The 13,663-nt window shown below is 40.0% G+C and overlaps 1 protein-coding gene and 1 pseudogene across 1 annotated transcript in view; both read right to left on the bottom strand.

Moving 5' to 3' along the window:
- LOC113260484 (phospholipid-transporting ATPase FetA-like) overlaps window positions 1-13,663 on the bottom strand; it is a 112,457-nt gene that overhangs the window by 70,131 nt on the left and 28,663 nt on the right. The gene's annotated exons all lie outside the window — the stretch shown is intronic.
- On the bottom strand, window positions 8,774-9,711 carry LOC113260483 (peptidyl-prolyl cis-trans isomerase FKBP1A-like; annotated as a pseudogene).

Genomic DNA, 13,663 nt, shown 5'->3' with positions numbered 1-13,663 from the left:
GAGCAGAAAGCCAGCACCTAGGCTTGCTGTTCAGCTGGCTTCCCACTCCTATGTTGGGAACTCTGCCCCACTCAGGCATCCCCCATTCTTCTTCTGACCCTGGGGATCCTGAGACCATGCTGGCACACCTGGGATATTGCCCTGCTTTGCCATCTAAGCACCTTTAAGCCAGGACATCCCTCACTGTAGCAGACTTCTAAGAGTTCCAATTTTGACTCCATTGTTTATAATACTTTGCAGTAGCCTCTGTAAGCAGACTTCCTCCTCTCTGCCATATCTTCAGCTATATCACCCCTGATTCATCTCTGGAATTCCTACCTTCCAAAAGGTGGTCTCTTTTCTACTAGTAGACTTGCAGCATTTCTTTTCTCAGATCTCTGATTGATTTATCAGGTGTTCAGAATGATTTGATAACTATCTAGCTGTATTTGAAGGACAAGACTTAGGGTCCCCTACTCCTTGGCTATCTTACCTCCCCCTCTCCACTTTTTTTTTTTTTTAAAGAGACGGGGGTAGAGGGGAGGATCTTAAGCAGGGCCTACACCTAGCATGGAGCCCGATGCAGGGCTTGATCTCACAACCCTGAGATCATGACCTGAGCCGATATCAAGAGTCAGATGCTTAACCAACTGGGCCCCCCCGGTACCCCTAGATCATGTAATTTTTAATACAGGATAGCAAGTTTTCTTTTTAAAAGTTTTCTTGGCTCTTCTTGTTTATTTTCTCTTCTAGGTAAACTTCAGAATACTCTGTTTTGTCCAGTTTCCTCAAGATTGAAAGGCAGAGCTACCTCCCATGAGAGAAACAGTCAGGTCTGGGAAACTACATTGCATTTCTCAGGAGAATAAGATGACAGACTTTTTAAATAGTTTTTATTTTAATTCCAGTTAGTTAATATGCAGTGTTATATTCATTTCAGGTATACAATACAGTGATTAAACAATTCCATAAATCACCCAATGCTCATCACACCAAGTGCCCTCCTTAATCCCCCTCACCAATTTTACCCATCCCCCCACCCACCTCCCCTCTGGTAACCATCAGTTTGTTCTCTGTATTTAAGAGTCTGTTGCTTGGTTTCTCTCTCTTTTCCCCTTTGCTCATTTGTTTTGTTTCTTAAATTCCACATATGAGTGAAATCATATGGTATTTGTCTATCTCTGACTTATTTTGTTTAGTATGTCTGGTTCCATCCATGTCATTACAAATGGCCAAGATTTCATTATTTTTTATGGCTGAGTAATATTCCATTGTATATGTATACCACATCTTCTTTATTTGTTCATCAATTGATGGACACTTGGGCTACTTCCATATCTTGGCTATTGTAAAAAATGCTGCTATAAACACAGGGGTGCATGTATTCCTTTGGACTGGTGTTTTTGTATTCTTTGGGTTAATAGCTAGCACTGCAATTGCTGGATTGTAGGATAGTTCTATTCCCCCCCCCACTTATTTATTTATTAAAGATTTTATTTATTTATTTGAGAGAGCGAGCATGAGAGAGGGGAGGGTGAGAGTGAGAAGCAGACTCCCTGCTGAGCAGGGAGACCAATACAGGACTTGATCCTGGGACTCCAGGATCATGACCTGAACCGAAGGCAGTTGCTCAACCAACTGAGCCACCCAGGCGTTCCCCTCCCCCCTTTTCAAAGTAGGTTCCATATCCAGCGGAGAGCCTAATGTGGGGCTTGACCTCATGACCCTGAGATCAAAACCTGAGCCGAGATCAAGTGTTGGACACTTAAATAGGAAGATCGGTAGGAGAAGGGAGGGAAGAATGAAGGGGGGGTAAGCAGGAGGGGGAATGAACCATGAGAGACTGTGGACTCTGGGAAACAAACTGAGGGCTTCAGAGGGGAGGGGATGGGGGATTAGGATAGGCCAGTGATGGGTAGTAAGGAGGGCACATATTGCATGGTGCACTGTGTGTTATATGCAAATAATGAATCATGGAACATTGCATCAAAAACTGGGGATGTACTGTATGGTGACTAATATAACAAAATAAAAATTATTAAAAAAATAAAATTAAATAAAATTAAAAAAAAAAAGAGTTGGACACTTAACTGACTGAGCCACCTAGATGCCCCAGGGTAGTTCTGTTTTTAACTTTGAGGAACCTCCATACTGTTTTCTAGAGTGACTAGACCAGTTTGCATTCCTACCAACAGTGAACAAGGATTCCTTTTTCTCCATATCCTTGCCAACACCTGTTGTTTAGATCATAGACTTTTAAAAAATAGCTAAAGAGATGATAAGGCAATGATAAGGCAGGGACTTTAATGGTTCTTCCAGTAATCTCTGTTCTTCCTCTGGCCAAAAATTGCTAAACATCATAAAGTCATAAATGAGTAAATTTCTTATAGAAAATACCTAAGGAGCCAAAGTCTACATATTGGGCAGTACAAAAATAGAGAATTATGAGGAAGTTCAGGGATCTGCACACATTATAGGAAAGGTGAAACTGGGATGTTTAATTACTTTTACCCCACGATTTGAGAGATTATACAGATTAAGTGGGATGGAGTTGACGTTTTTGCACTATTAGTCTCCCACTTAGTGACATACTATATATCCCTGTGAGGAAGATAGAGAGTTGTTGGTGTATCCCTGGGAAACCACTCTTTTATGCATTATTATGATCATGTCTGTATAGTTAACTTTGCTAGCAATACATATGAGTCTTCCTTGGGCTAGGTTTATGATCCAGCTATGCACCTTCTAGTATGTTCTACCAAACTAGTGCATTTCTTTCACATTGTTTCATTCTAGTGATTACTAGGATTACATGAATAAAGATGGGGAAAGTTGAAAAGGAACTGATAGGATCTTTTGCTGTGCCTTGTTTTGAATAGTTAGTGGCTTATTTACAACCTTGTGATACAAGAGCTTCAGCTAACCATTATAGCTTAGGTTATCCAAAGAAGTGGAATATGCATGGCTCAGATAATTTAGCTGCATCTAGGATTTAGAGCTGGTATTTGGTTTATGCTTTTTGTGCAGGGACTTTTTCAGGGGCCTAGATAGCTGCCTGATTAGGGCGGTGTTGGTATTTCTACCAGTGTTGAGATGATCCAATCTCTGAGTAGGCTAATCTACTACGTTCATCAGTTTAGGCAATGATAAGTAAAATCAGTCTCTCCCATGCCATTTGCCCCTCTAATCATACCCAATCAACCAGCACAGCCTCTCCATTTATTAAAAAAATATTATTTTGTAACTCTTCATAAAGTTCTAATATTTTCTTATTGAATCTTACAATGCTTATTAAATTTAATTCTAGATATTACTGATTATTTTTTAATTTACTAAAGGTCTAACAGGTTTTTCCAGCAACTCATTTGGTTGCAGCAGGCTATTCTCTCTAAGCCCACCAATCCCAAGATATACATGGAGCCCAGGCTCTGCACAACTTAATTCACACCTCCCTCTTTGAGTTTAAGGAGAAAGCAGGTAGATCCCAAAGTTCAAATCCTGAGTTGGTAGAGACAAAATGAGACTCCACAGTGGGGACAGGAGTAACCTTCATCTAGTTCTGGCTCATTGGTATCAAATCTTCCATGAAAGGAGAGAAAGGAGAAAAGAAAGTAGGATATCCAACAGGAAGGGAAGAGGAGTTGAGGGCTAGAAAGTCAGATTTCAGAAGATGCCTCTAAAAAAGGAAAAGCAGGAATGATGAAAAAAGTGGTTAAATTATCAGTTGGCACAACCATCTAGGAGAAGAAACTCAGTCTGAGACAGATAGAAGACAAGCCTAAGGAAAGAAAGTAGCCAGTCACGTTTGAGACAATAAAGGCAGGCAGGCAGTTTTCAGACTGGATAATAAAAGATTAATTCAAGATTCACCAAAACAATGACAACAACAAAAACACCACCAATTTGCTAGGGCTTGTGACTACTGTTGAGAAAAGATTGGGATGACTAACTGTTTACCCCATTACTTGTTAATTCTAAGTTTATTTCTGTTTGGCTGAAACAAGAGTGACAAAATGTGAATTATGGATGAGAGGTTAGAACCATAGAACATTAGAAACGAGCTTAGATGAGGAGAGCCTAGAAGACAATCTAGTTGAAGAGGTTCTGACTATGGAATTCAAGGGCACAAACACCTAGCTCAGCCTCCAGTGACTGGAAAATGCATCCATCTTTGTTAACTAAGGGTTGAATCTACAGCCTATTGAGTGAAGGCCTGGTTTCAAAGGGACCTGTGTTGAGATGAGAGCTGGACTGTGGGTGGTAGAATAATTGAACTGAAAGGGTCAGACATCTTGGTGAAGCAAGGCAACTTGGTATTATAAAATGTGCAGTGGACTTAGAGTTAAAGCTATGGTAGCCTCCAACAGTGGTTAATAACATGAGCAACTGAGTCAGGCTGACAGGTTTCAAATCTCAGTTCTCCACTTAACAGCTATGTAGCCTTGAGGAAGTTACTTAACCTCTCTGAGAGGTTCATCTGTAAATTGAAACGATAATAATACCTACTCATAAGATTATTGTGAGGATTAACAAATTAAGGCATACAAAGCATCATTTTAGAACAATTCTTTTTTTTTTAAGGTTTTATTTATTTATTTATTTGACGGAGGGGGATACGGCAAGTAGAGGGAGAGAAAGAAGCAGACTCCCCATTGAGCAGGGAGCCCCATGCTCCCTTTTGAACTTCCAGCTAACTTCTGTGGATGTATAAAGCTAATCTAGTCAGTAGAGAAGGCGGGGTACAAAAGCCACAGTCTAGTGAGGGGAACTCTACTCAAGCCATTGGTGGGATGGTAGTAGAAGTGTCAAAATAGGAGAAGCCTCTGTCTAACAGTGTTCTTAGTATTTTGATTCGAATGCCAGGGTGAAAAACTTAGCTCTTACGCAATCTTGATGTAATCCAATCTCAGATTTTAAGGGTTAAAGGTAGGGAAGATTGGAGGTTAGCCTAGACAAGGAAATTGCAGAAACTAAAAAGGAAAATGAGCTCTGTAAGAGGGAACTAGAGAAAGAGGCACACTGAAAAATAAGTAACGAGGAGGAAGGAAGAGGAAGGGAGAAAAAGGGAAGAAGGTTGTTGATCAGGTGGCAAGCAAGCTTAGGAGGATCTCAGCAAATATCTCCTTGCTCATACTGGGAACTCAATCACAAATGGAATTTTCCAGCTAAGCAAGAAAAGCAGTGAGATGATTTTTAGGAGTACAAGTCTCTAGTAGATTAGTCAGGCCCTCTCTCCTTACACCAGCAGACTCCCAACTCAATTAAGCCCACGTGCTAGTGGGAGAAACTCAGCAATGACCCCTTGTTGTCATTCTAGATCAACAGGCCTAGGTCATTTCACCCAAGTCACCTAATGCATGTGGCTAAAATTTTCCCATTTCTAAAAAGTGAGGATAGCTGCCAGAGAAAGGATAATCAGCCAATTTCTGTAATTTCTGGTCAGATTAGTTAGCATCAGTTTACTTCAGGAATACTGGAATTTCTTAGATTCCAAATGATCACAATTTATCCCTTTGTAGCCAAATAGTATAATCTGAAACATGATAGCTACTAGTAGATTCAGCTAACCATATGACTTTCAGTCTTGGGTACACACACACAAATTTCTATTTCCTCTTCCCAGACTGCATCTCTAAGATACCTGGAATTTAGGCCAACAAATGGTATTTCCATCTAAGGAATGGTAAGTAGAATACCTAAATGATATAGAAGAGAGTCACCACAAGGCCAGGGCCTGCAGTCCTGCAGAATAAACAGTAACTCAGTTGTTTTCTCATCACCACTTCATTATGTTTTAGGTTTAGTCTATCCACCACTATGTTTCATGGTTTACATTTAGCTCACTTATCATATTTATTCATAATACCACCTTCTCCCACTAAACAAAGAGCTACGTAATGGTAGAGACCCCATCTTTCCTTTTTTTTTTTCTTTAAATCTCTGTATCCTACTACTTAGTTCAGCATTAGGCCTTGGATTTAATAAAGATTCATCGAATGAAAAAGCACACAAGTGAATGTTTAAAAATATGTTTTGTTAAGCTGTGGTTAGATTTCTGTCTAAACCCCTCCAATGGAGGATAATCCCCTCCTCCTTGTGGGATTATCTACATATTCACAGAACAGCTGGGCTGAAAGAGAAATCTCAGCTAATTCTTTGTTGATTGATCTTTCTTTCCTTTCTTCTTTCCTTCCTTCCTTCCTTCTTTCTTTTTTAAGATTTTATTTATTTATTTGAGAGAGAGAGAGACAGAGATAGCGAAAGAAAGCAAAGGAGAAGCAGGGTCCCCGCTGAGCAGGGAGGCCAACTCGGGGCTTGATCCCAGGACCCTGGGATCATGACCTGAGCCAAAGGCAGACACTTAACCAACTGAGCCACCCAGGTGTTCCATTTTCTGAGCCTTTTGAGAACAGGTTGCATCCATGATATCTCATCACCCCTAAATACTTGAGTGTATATTTCTCCGCATCGAGGACATTTTGCTGCTTTAACTACCATATAACCCTCCAAGTTAGGAAGTCAGCATTAATATAAAACCATCATTCAATTAATAGATTCTTGTACCCCCCATGTCACCTCCATTTAAATTTCACCAACTTCTCGGGGCGCCTGGGTGGCTCAGTCGTTATGTGTCTGCCTTCGGCTCAGGGCGTGATCCCAGCGTTCTGGGACCGAGCCCCACATCAGGCTCCTCCACTGGGAGCCTGCTTCTTTCTTTCCCATTCTCCCTGCTTGTGTTTCCTCTCTTGCTGCCTGTCTCTCTGTCAAATAAATATATAAAAGCTTTAAAAAAAAATAAAATAAAATAAATTTCACCTTCTTTAACAATGTCTCTTCTTCCTTTCTGGCATGCTATCCCTTCCAGTAACACATGCTCCTGTTATCTCTTCAACCTCCTCCAGGAGGCTGTTCTCTATTTTTCCCTGACTTTCATGTCCTCAACATTTTTTTTTAATATTTCATTTATTTGAGAGAGAGTGAGATTGAGAGCACAAGCAGGGGTAGGGGTAGAGGGAGAAGCAGGGATCCCGATATGGGACTTGACCCAGGACCCCGGGATCACGACCCAAGCCAAAGGCAGAAGCTCAACTGACTGAGCCACCCAGGCGCCCCAAGAAGTTGGTGAAATTTAAATGGAGGTGACATGGGGGGTACAAGAATCTATTAATTGAATGATGGTTTTATATTAATGCTGACTTCCTAACTTGGAGGGTTATATGGTAGTTAAAGCAGCAAAATGTCCTCGATGCGGAGAAATATACACTCAAGTAATTTAGGGGTGATGAGATATCATGGATGCAATCTGTTCTCAAAAGGCTCAGAAAATGGGACACCTGGCTGGCTCAGTCAGTTAAGCATCTGCCTTTGGCTGAAGTCATGATCCCAGGGTCCTGGGATCAAGCCCCAAGTTGGGCTTCGGCTCAGCGGGGAGTCTGCTTCTCCCTCTTCTTCTCCCCCCCCACCACTGCTCATGCTCTCTCTCTCAAATAAATAAGTAAAATCTGAAAAAAGGCTCCAAGGCTCAGAAAACAACTAATTATTATATATATAATAAATATATATAAATATAATATATATAGTATGTACACACACATATATACAGATGAAGCAAATATGACAAGATACTAGCAATTAGGAATCTGGATGAGGAGATTATGGATATTCTTTGTGCTGTACTTGTAATTTTTTGAAAGTTTAAAAATAAAATCAAATTTATTTTCAATTAAAAAAAAAGAATCTGGAGAGAAAACTCACTAAAGTCTTGAATGTCATGAAAAGTCCAGTTTTTGAGCTACTATAGCTCTTCTGTTACCTCTGCTCATCACCTCCATAACTTCACTAACTCTCCTGTCCAAGTTGAGAAGAAACAAGACTAGAATCGCTCAAAGGACAATCAAAATAGTAATAAAAGAAAATAAAATGGTAATAAAACAAATTGAAAACCAAAATATTAATAAAAGCAAACAAAACAAAATAAAACACCCACCAAATCCTAATAGGGTGCCACAGAAGATCGGTTAGTTGGCACCATTCAGGACATGATCAAAACTAAAGGGGGGGCTCCTGGGTGGCTCAGTCAGTTAGGTGTCTGACTTTTTTTTTTTTTTTTTTTGAGAAAAGCCAGCATAAAGCACTTTTATTGCAATAATAAAACTTGAAACTCATATATAGTGCAGGGAGGTGGGGTGGGGGGTAGGCAGCAATAATTTCTTTCACCTAATCACTACACAGGACAGCTGTGATGATCAGCACCGTTTTCTCAAGACAACACTCAAGGGTTTGTCATGATGGCGGGGCTTTCGTCGGGTGTTAAGTATCTACAAACAGCACCTTAAATTTAAACTTTTGATTAAAGTTCTTAAAATTTGGGAAGTGGAGCTTAGACAGCTATGAGATTACAAAAGTCCTGAATATCTGTTGGAAATACCACAGAATGGGGACAAAAAAAAAAAAAAAAAAAAAAGAGCCAGGCCACGAAGGTTTTGGAGGTCCAGGCTGGCTTGGGGACAGATAACCTGTAGTGTCCAACATCGCTGTGAGAACCATCTGCCTTCAAAAGGCATAGGGTTTAAGGGGAGTCTGGGGCAGGGCAGTGGAGGCAAAGGCTCTCCCCCTCCCCACTTCAGGTTAGGTAGGGCTTTTAATTCAACCCAAGGACCTCTCTCACCTGGGAGAGTAATTCAGCCCTCAGCCTCGACAGCGCCTCAAATCTGCTATGGATTTGCAGCACAGCAGCAAGAATGTTTAATATATAATACGTTAAAATTTCATCCAAAAAATAAAGATTCTTGCACCCCCCATACCAATTCCTATTCTAAAGTTAACCCATTACTTGTGCTGTTAATACCTGACTAATACTTAAGTGGAAACCTAGATTCAAAAGACTGAAACTGAACCTTCAACCCAAAACAAAAATAAATTAACATGAGTAATTTGGAGTTTATGGCATACAGTTTATGTCAACACACATCCGGGAGAAAGGGAAAGAGCAAAGCCGGGTGACAGAACACATTCAGTCAGGGTCGATGTCGATGTTTATACGAAGAGCGTTGGTGGAACATCAGGAAAAGCTCCATACGGATTCACGTGCGCGCATGTGGAGGCGCCACATCCCTCCATGGCACATCCAAGAATGGAGAGCTCAGGGAGGAGGCCATTCCTGTCATTCCAGTTTCAGAATCTCCACATCAAAGATGAGAGTGGCATTTGGCGGGATGATGCCTGGGTGCCTGGTAGCACCGTAGGCATGTAGTCTGGGGAGCTGGTCAGTTTGGCTTTCTGACCCACACTCATCTGGGCAACCCTTTCTTCCCAGCCTCGGATCATCTCCTGCTTGCCTAGCATAAACCTAAAGGGCTTGCTCCTGTCCCTGGAAGAGTCAAATTTCTTTCCGTCTCCAAGCATCCCCGTGTAGCGCACCACGCAGGTCCGGCCACCCTTCGGGAAGGTGCGCCAGTCTCTGGGGGAGATGATCTCCACCTGCACTCCCATGGCGGCAGTGGTGGGGGACACTGTGCAGGGGCGGGGCCAGGGAATGTGGGCGGCATGGACCGACCGTGGACCTGGTGGCGCTTCTCCGGCTCTGCCTGCCTTGCCTACGCAATTGCGCGGCCCTGTAGGCCCTGCCGTTGGTTAGAGGCTGACTCTTGATTTTGACTCAGGTCAGGATCTCAGGGCCATGAGGCAAAGCCCTGTGCTGGTTTCAGTGGTCAGGAGGGAGTTTGCTTGCAATTATCTCTCTCTCCCTGTCCCTGTCCCTCTGCCCCTTTCCCCACTCGCGCTCTCTCAATCTCTAAAATAAATAAATAAATCTTAACAAAACAAAACCCCAAAACAAAACTAAAGGTCCTACCCACTATTCTTGTTGGAGACCTTTGGTTTCTTCCCTCTCCTCTCAAGAGAGAAGCTGACAGGAGTATCATTTGAATCACTCCACATAGATGGAGGTTGGGAGTGGTGCTTTGCCCTTCTGACATCATTTGAAAAGTAGAGCCAATGATTTTTTATCAATGTGATAAAGGTAAAATTAATCATGCTTGATTGAACTGCTAGATATCACTTTAAGGGTTTCCCAGTCATAACACCTTCCTTGAGATAGGAGACGAGAGGCTGGGAAACTTATAGTAAAGGCCATCATTTAGATACAAAATGCCATTCACACAAAGCTGGATCTAACAGTAAATCCTGGTGATACTAAAGAAGCAATGTCACTCTAAGAGATTCAAAACTTAATTCCCTTTGTTTAGGGTTGCCAGATTTAGCAAATAAAAATACAAAAACAAAGTATGTCCCAAATATTTATATGGGACATATTTATACTAAAAAATTATTCATCATTTATTGAGATTCAAATTTAATTGGGAATCGTGTATTTTATCTTGCTACCCTGCTCCTGTTACTGAGGTCAGGAAAAGTTCCTACAAACTAGTTCAATTGTTGCTTTAAATTTTCTAAAGAAACGTAATTCTAGAAGCTAACTCTAAAACCCATAGATGTCTTTTTTATTCTAAATAACTTTATTTACCTATACATACCATATAATTCACCTATTTAAAATAAAATGTATAATTCAATAGTTTGTAGTATGTTCACACAGAGTTATGCAATATACTTGTCTATTTTTTGTGTTTAAATGTGGTATTGTGTAGGATTCTATTACTAAAGCTCTGATTAATTTTCTGCTCTAAATGCCACAGTATCTATGCCCCTCCTCCTTCCTATTTTTTCCTTTTTCTTCTTTGTCCTTTCCTTTTTAGTTTCTCCAACTTCTTTCCCTTTGTGATTACAATTGTTCCTTTAATGATTTTTCAAATAACCCAAAGTAACACATAAATATATTTTAACTGTGAAAGATCTAAAATCAGAAATATAAAGAGAAAAAATAGTTTCCTTTCCCCTCTTTCTCCCTTTCCCAAGGAAAGCACCATTAACAGATTGGTGTATATCCTTTGTGTCCCTTCTTTTTGAGGGTAGTTACATATAAATGTATGCATATATACTTTCCAGAACAGAGGAAACTCTGTAGGCACTGTGCTAGGCAATTTAGCAGAATCATACAAGATATATTCAAAACAGTAAAGCAACAATTCAATATAGGATAGAAGTAAGACTTAAAATGAATTGTAGATTCAAAAGAATTGAAATACGTTCACACAAAAGCTTATACATGAATGGTTATAGCAGTATTGTTCATAATAGCCCCAAAGTGGAAACAACCCAAATGTCTATCAACTGGTGAATGGATAAATTGTGGTATATACATACACTGGAATGGTATTCAGCCTTACAAAGGAATGGAATACTGACACATACCACAACATGAACCTTGAAAATATTAAGTGAAAGAAGCCAGTCACAAAAGGCCAGATATTTTGTGATTTTATTTATGTCATGTCCAGTATAGGCAAATCAATAAGAGATAGAAAGTAAATTAGTGGTTGCTAGAGGCTGGAGAAGGCAGGAATTGGGAGTGACTGCTAATAGGTATGGGGTTTCTTTTTGGGGTGATGAAAATGTTCTAAAATTAAATTAAGGTAACAGTGGTACAATTCCATTAATATATTTTAAAAATCACTAAACTGTATGCTTAAAAGGGTAATTTAATGGCATGTAAGTTATATCTCATTAAGGCTATTATTTTTATTTTATTTTTTTAATAATAATATTTTTTAAATTATATTATGTAGTCGCCATACAGTACATCCCTAGTTTTTGATGTAAAGTTCCATGATTCATTACTTGCGTATAACACCCAGTGCACCATGCAATGCGTGCCCTCCTTAATACCCATCACCAGCCTATCCCATTCCCCCCCACCCCCCTTGAAGCCCTCAGTTTTCTTCCCAGAGTCCATAGTCTCTCATGGATCATTCATTGTTTGTGGGAACGCAAGTTGGTACAGCCACTTTGAAAAACAGTGTGGAGGTCCCTTAAAAAGTTAAAAACGGAGCTACCCTATGATCCAGCAATTGCACTACTGGGTATTTACCCCAAAGATACAGACGTAGTGAAGAGAAGGGCCATATGCACCCCAACGTTCATAGCAGCATTGTCCACAATAGCTAAACCGTGGAAGGAGCCGAGATGCCCTTCAACAGATGACTGGATTAAGAAGGTGTGGTCCATATATACAATGGAATATTACTCAGTCATCAAAAAGAACAAGTTCTCAACATTTGCTGCAACATAGACGGGACTGGAGGAGATACTGCTAAGCGAAATAAGTCAAGCAGAGAAAGACAATTATCGTATAGTTTCACTCACTTATGGAACATAAGAAGTAGGAAGATCGGTAGGAGAAGGAAGGGAAGAATGAAGGGGGGGTAAACAGAAGGGGGAATGAACCACGAGAGACTATGGACTCTGAGAAACAAATTGAGGGCTTCAGAGGGGAGGGGGGTGGGGGATTGGGATAGGCCGATGATGGGTAGTAAGGAGGGCACATATTGCATGGAGCACTGGGTGTTATACGCAAATAATGAATCATGGATGCTACATCAAAAACTAAGGATGGTGACTTAGTATGGTGACTAACATAACAATAAAAAATTATTATTAAACCCTGCAATTTCAGAAGATTAAGATGATGGATTTACAGAGGAACATAGTGCAGATATAATGATGACTTAAAAGATTACTGTAATAGTCCACACTTCAAATGATGGCTGAACTAAGAAAGTGGTAAAAAACAGAAAGGAGAGGGAAGATAAGCAAGACACTAGAACCAGTCAATATTCACTCTATGTACTGTAAATTTTCCAACCAGAATAGGTTGATAGCCTAGAAAAGGGAAGAAGCCAGATTACTGGGTTTGCCACTGTTATTTTATTGACTCAAGCTAAAAGAACATCTTGGATGGACCAGTATTAACTGCTCAGTGCTCAAAACAGCACAAGCAATAACTACTGTAGGAGGTAGGCCTCGCCTACTAAAAGGGGTTTAGGCCAGGAAAAGTGGTTTCAATTATTTTTCACTGGTAAAACTTTGGACTTTTGAAATAACCCCCATTTATAAATGTTCAAGTTCTTAATTAACTTCCTGAACAACAATAACAAAACCATCAAAACTCCTATAGATTAGATTATTTTTTTAACATATTTACCTAGTGTTTACCATTACCAGATATTGTCGTAAGTACTTTACAAATATTACTTCATTCAATCCTCACAACATACTTATGAAGTAGCACTATTATTAGCCTGATTTCATAGATGAGAAACTGTAGCATAGAGAAATTAAGAGATTTTCCCAAGATAACATAGTAAGTGGCAGAGCTAGGTTTCAAACCTAAACAGTATGGTTCCAGAATCCATGCTCTTAACCACTATGCCCCCATATGATCTTTACTTCACAGCACTTATTGTAGATATAATTTGATCTTTCTCTGTGCTATTATTTGATGTGTTATTACTTAATTAAAGTCTGTGCTTCACTAAACCATAAGTTCTATAAGAGCAGAGATTCTGTACAGTTTTGCTGCCACTGTATTGCCAGCTTGTAGCACAGTGGCTGGCATTCGTTTGGTGATCAATAAATATTTGTTGAATAAGTAAATCAGTCTTTATTGATGATTGCCACATTGTTCTTTTGCCTTGAATTTACTGCTCCCTAAAGTATTCTCCTCTTCCATATTTTCTGGTCATAACATGCAGGAGAAATTGGTAAGTTAATTTGTTTTCCCCAG

Source organism: Ursus arctos, unplaced genomic scaffold, assembly GCF_023065955.2.
Source record: "Ursus arctos isolate Adak ecotype North America unplaced genomic scaffold, UrsArc2.0 scaffold_18, whole genome shotgun sequence".
Classification (NCBI taxonomy): domain Eukaryota; kingdom Metazoa; phylum Chordata; class Mammalia; order Carnivora; family Ursidae; genus Ursus; species Ursus arctos.
This window is presented reverse-complemented; position numbering and strand designations above follow the sequence as displayed.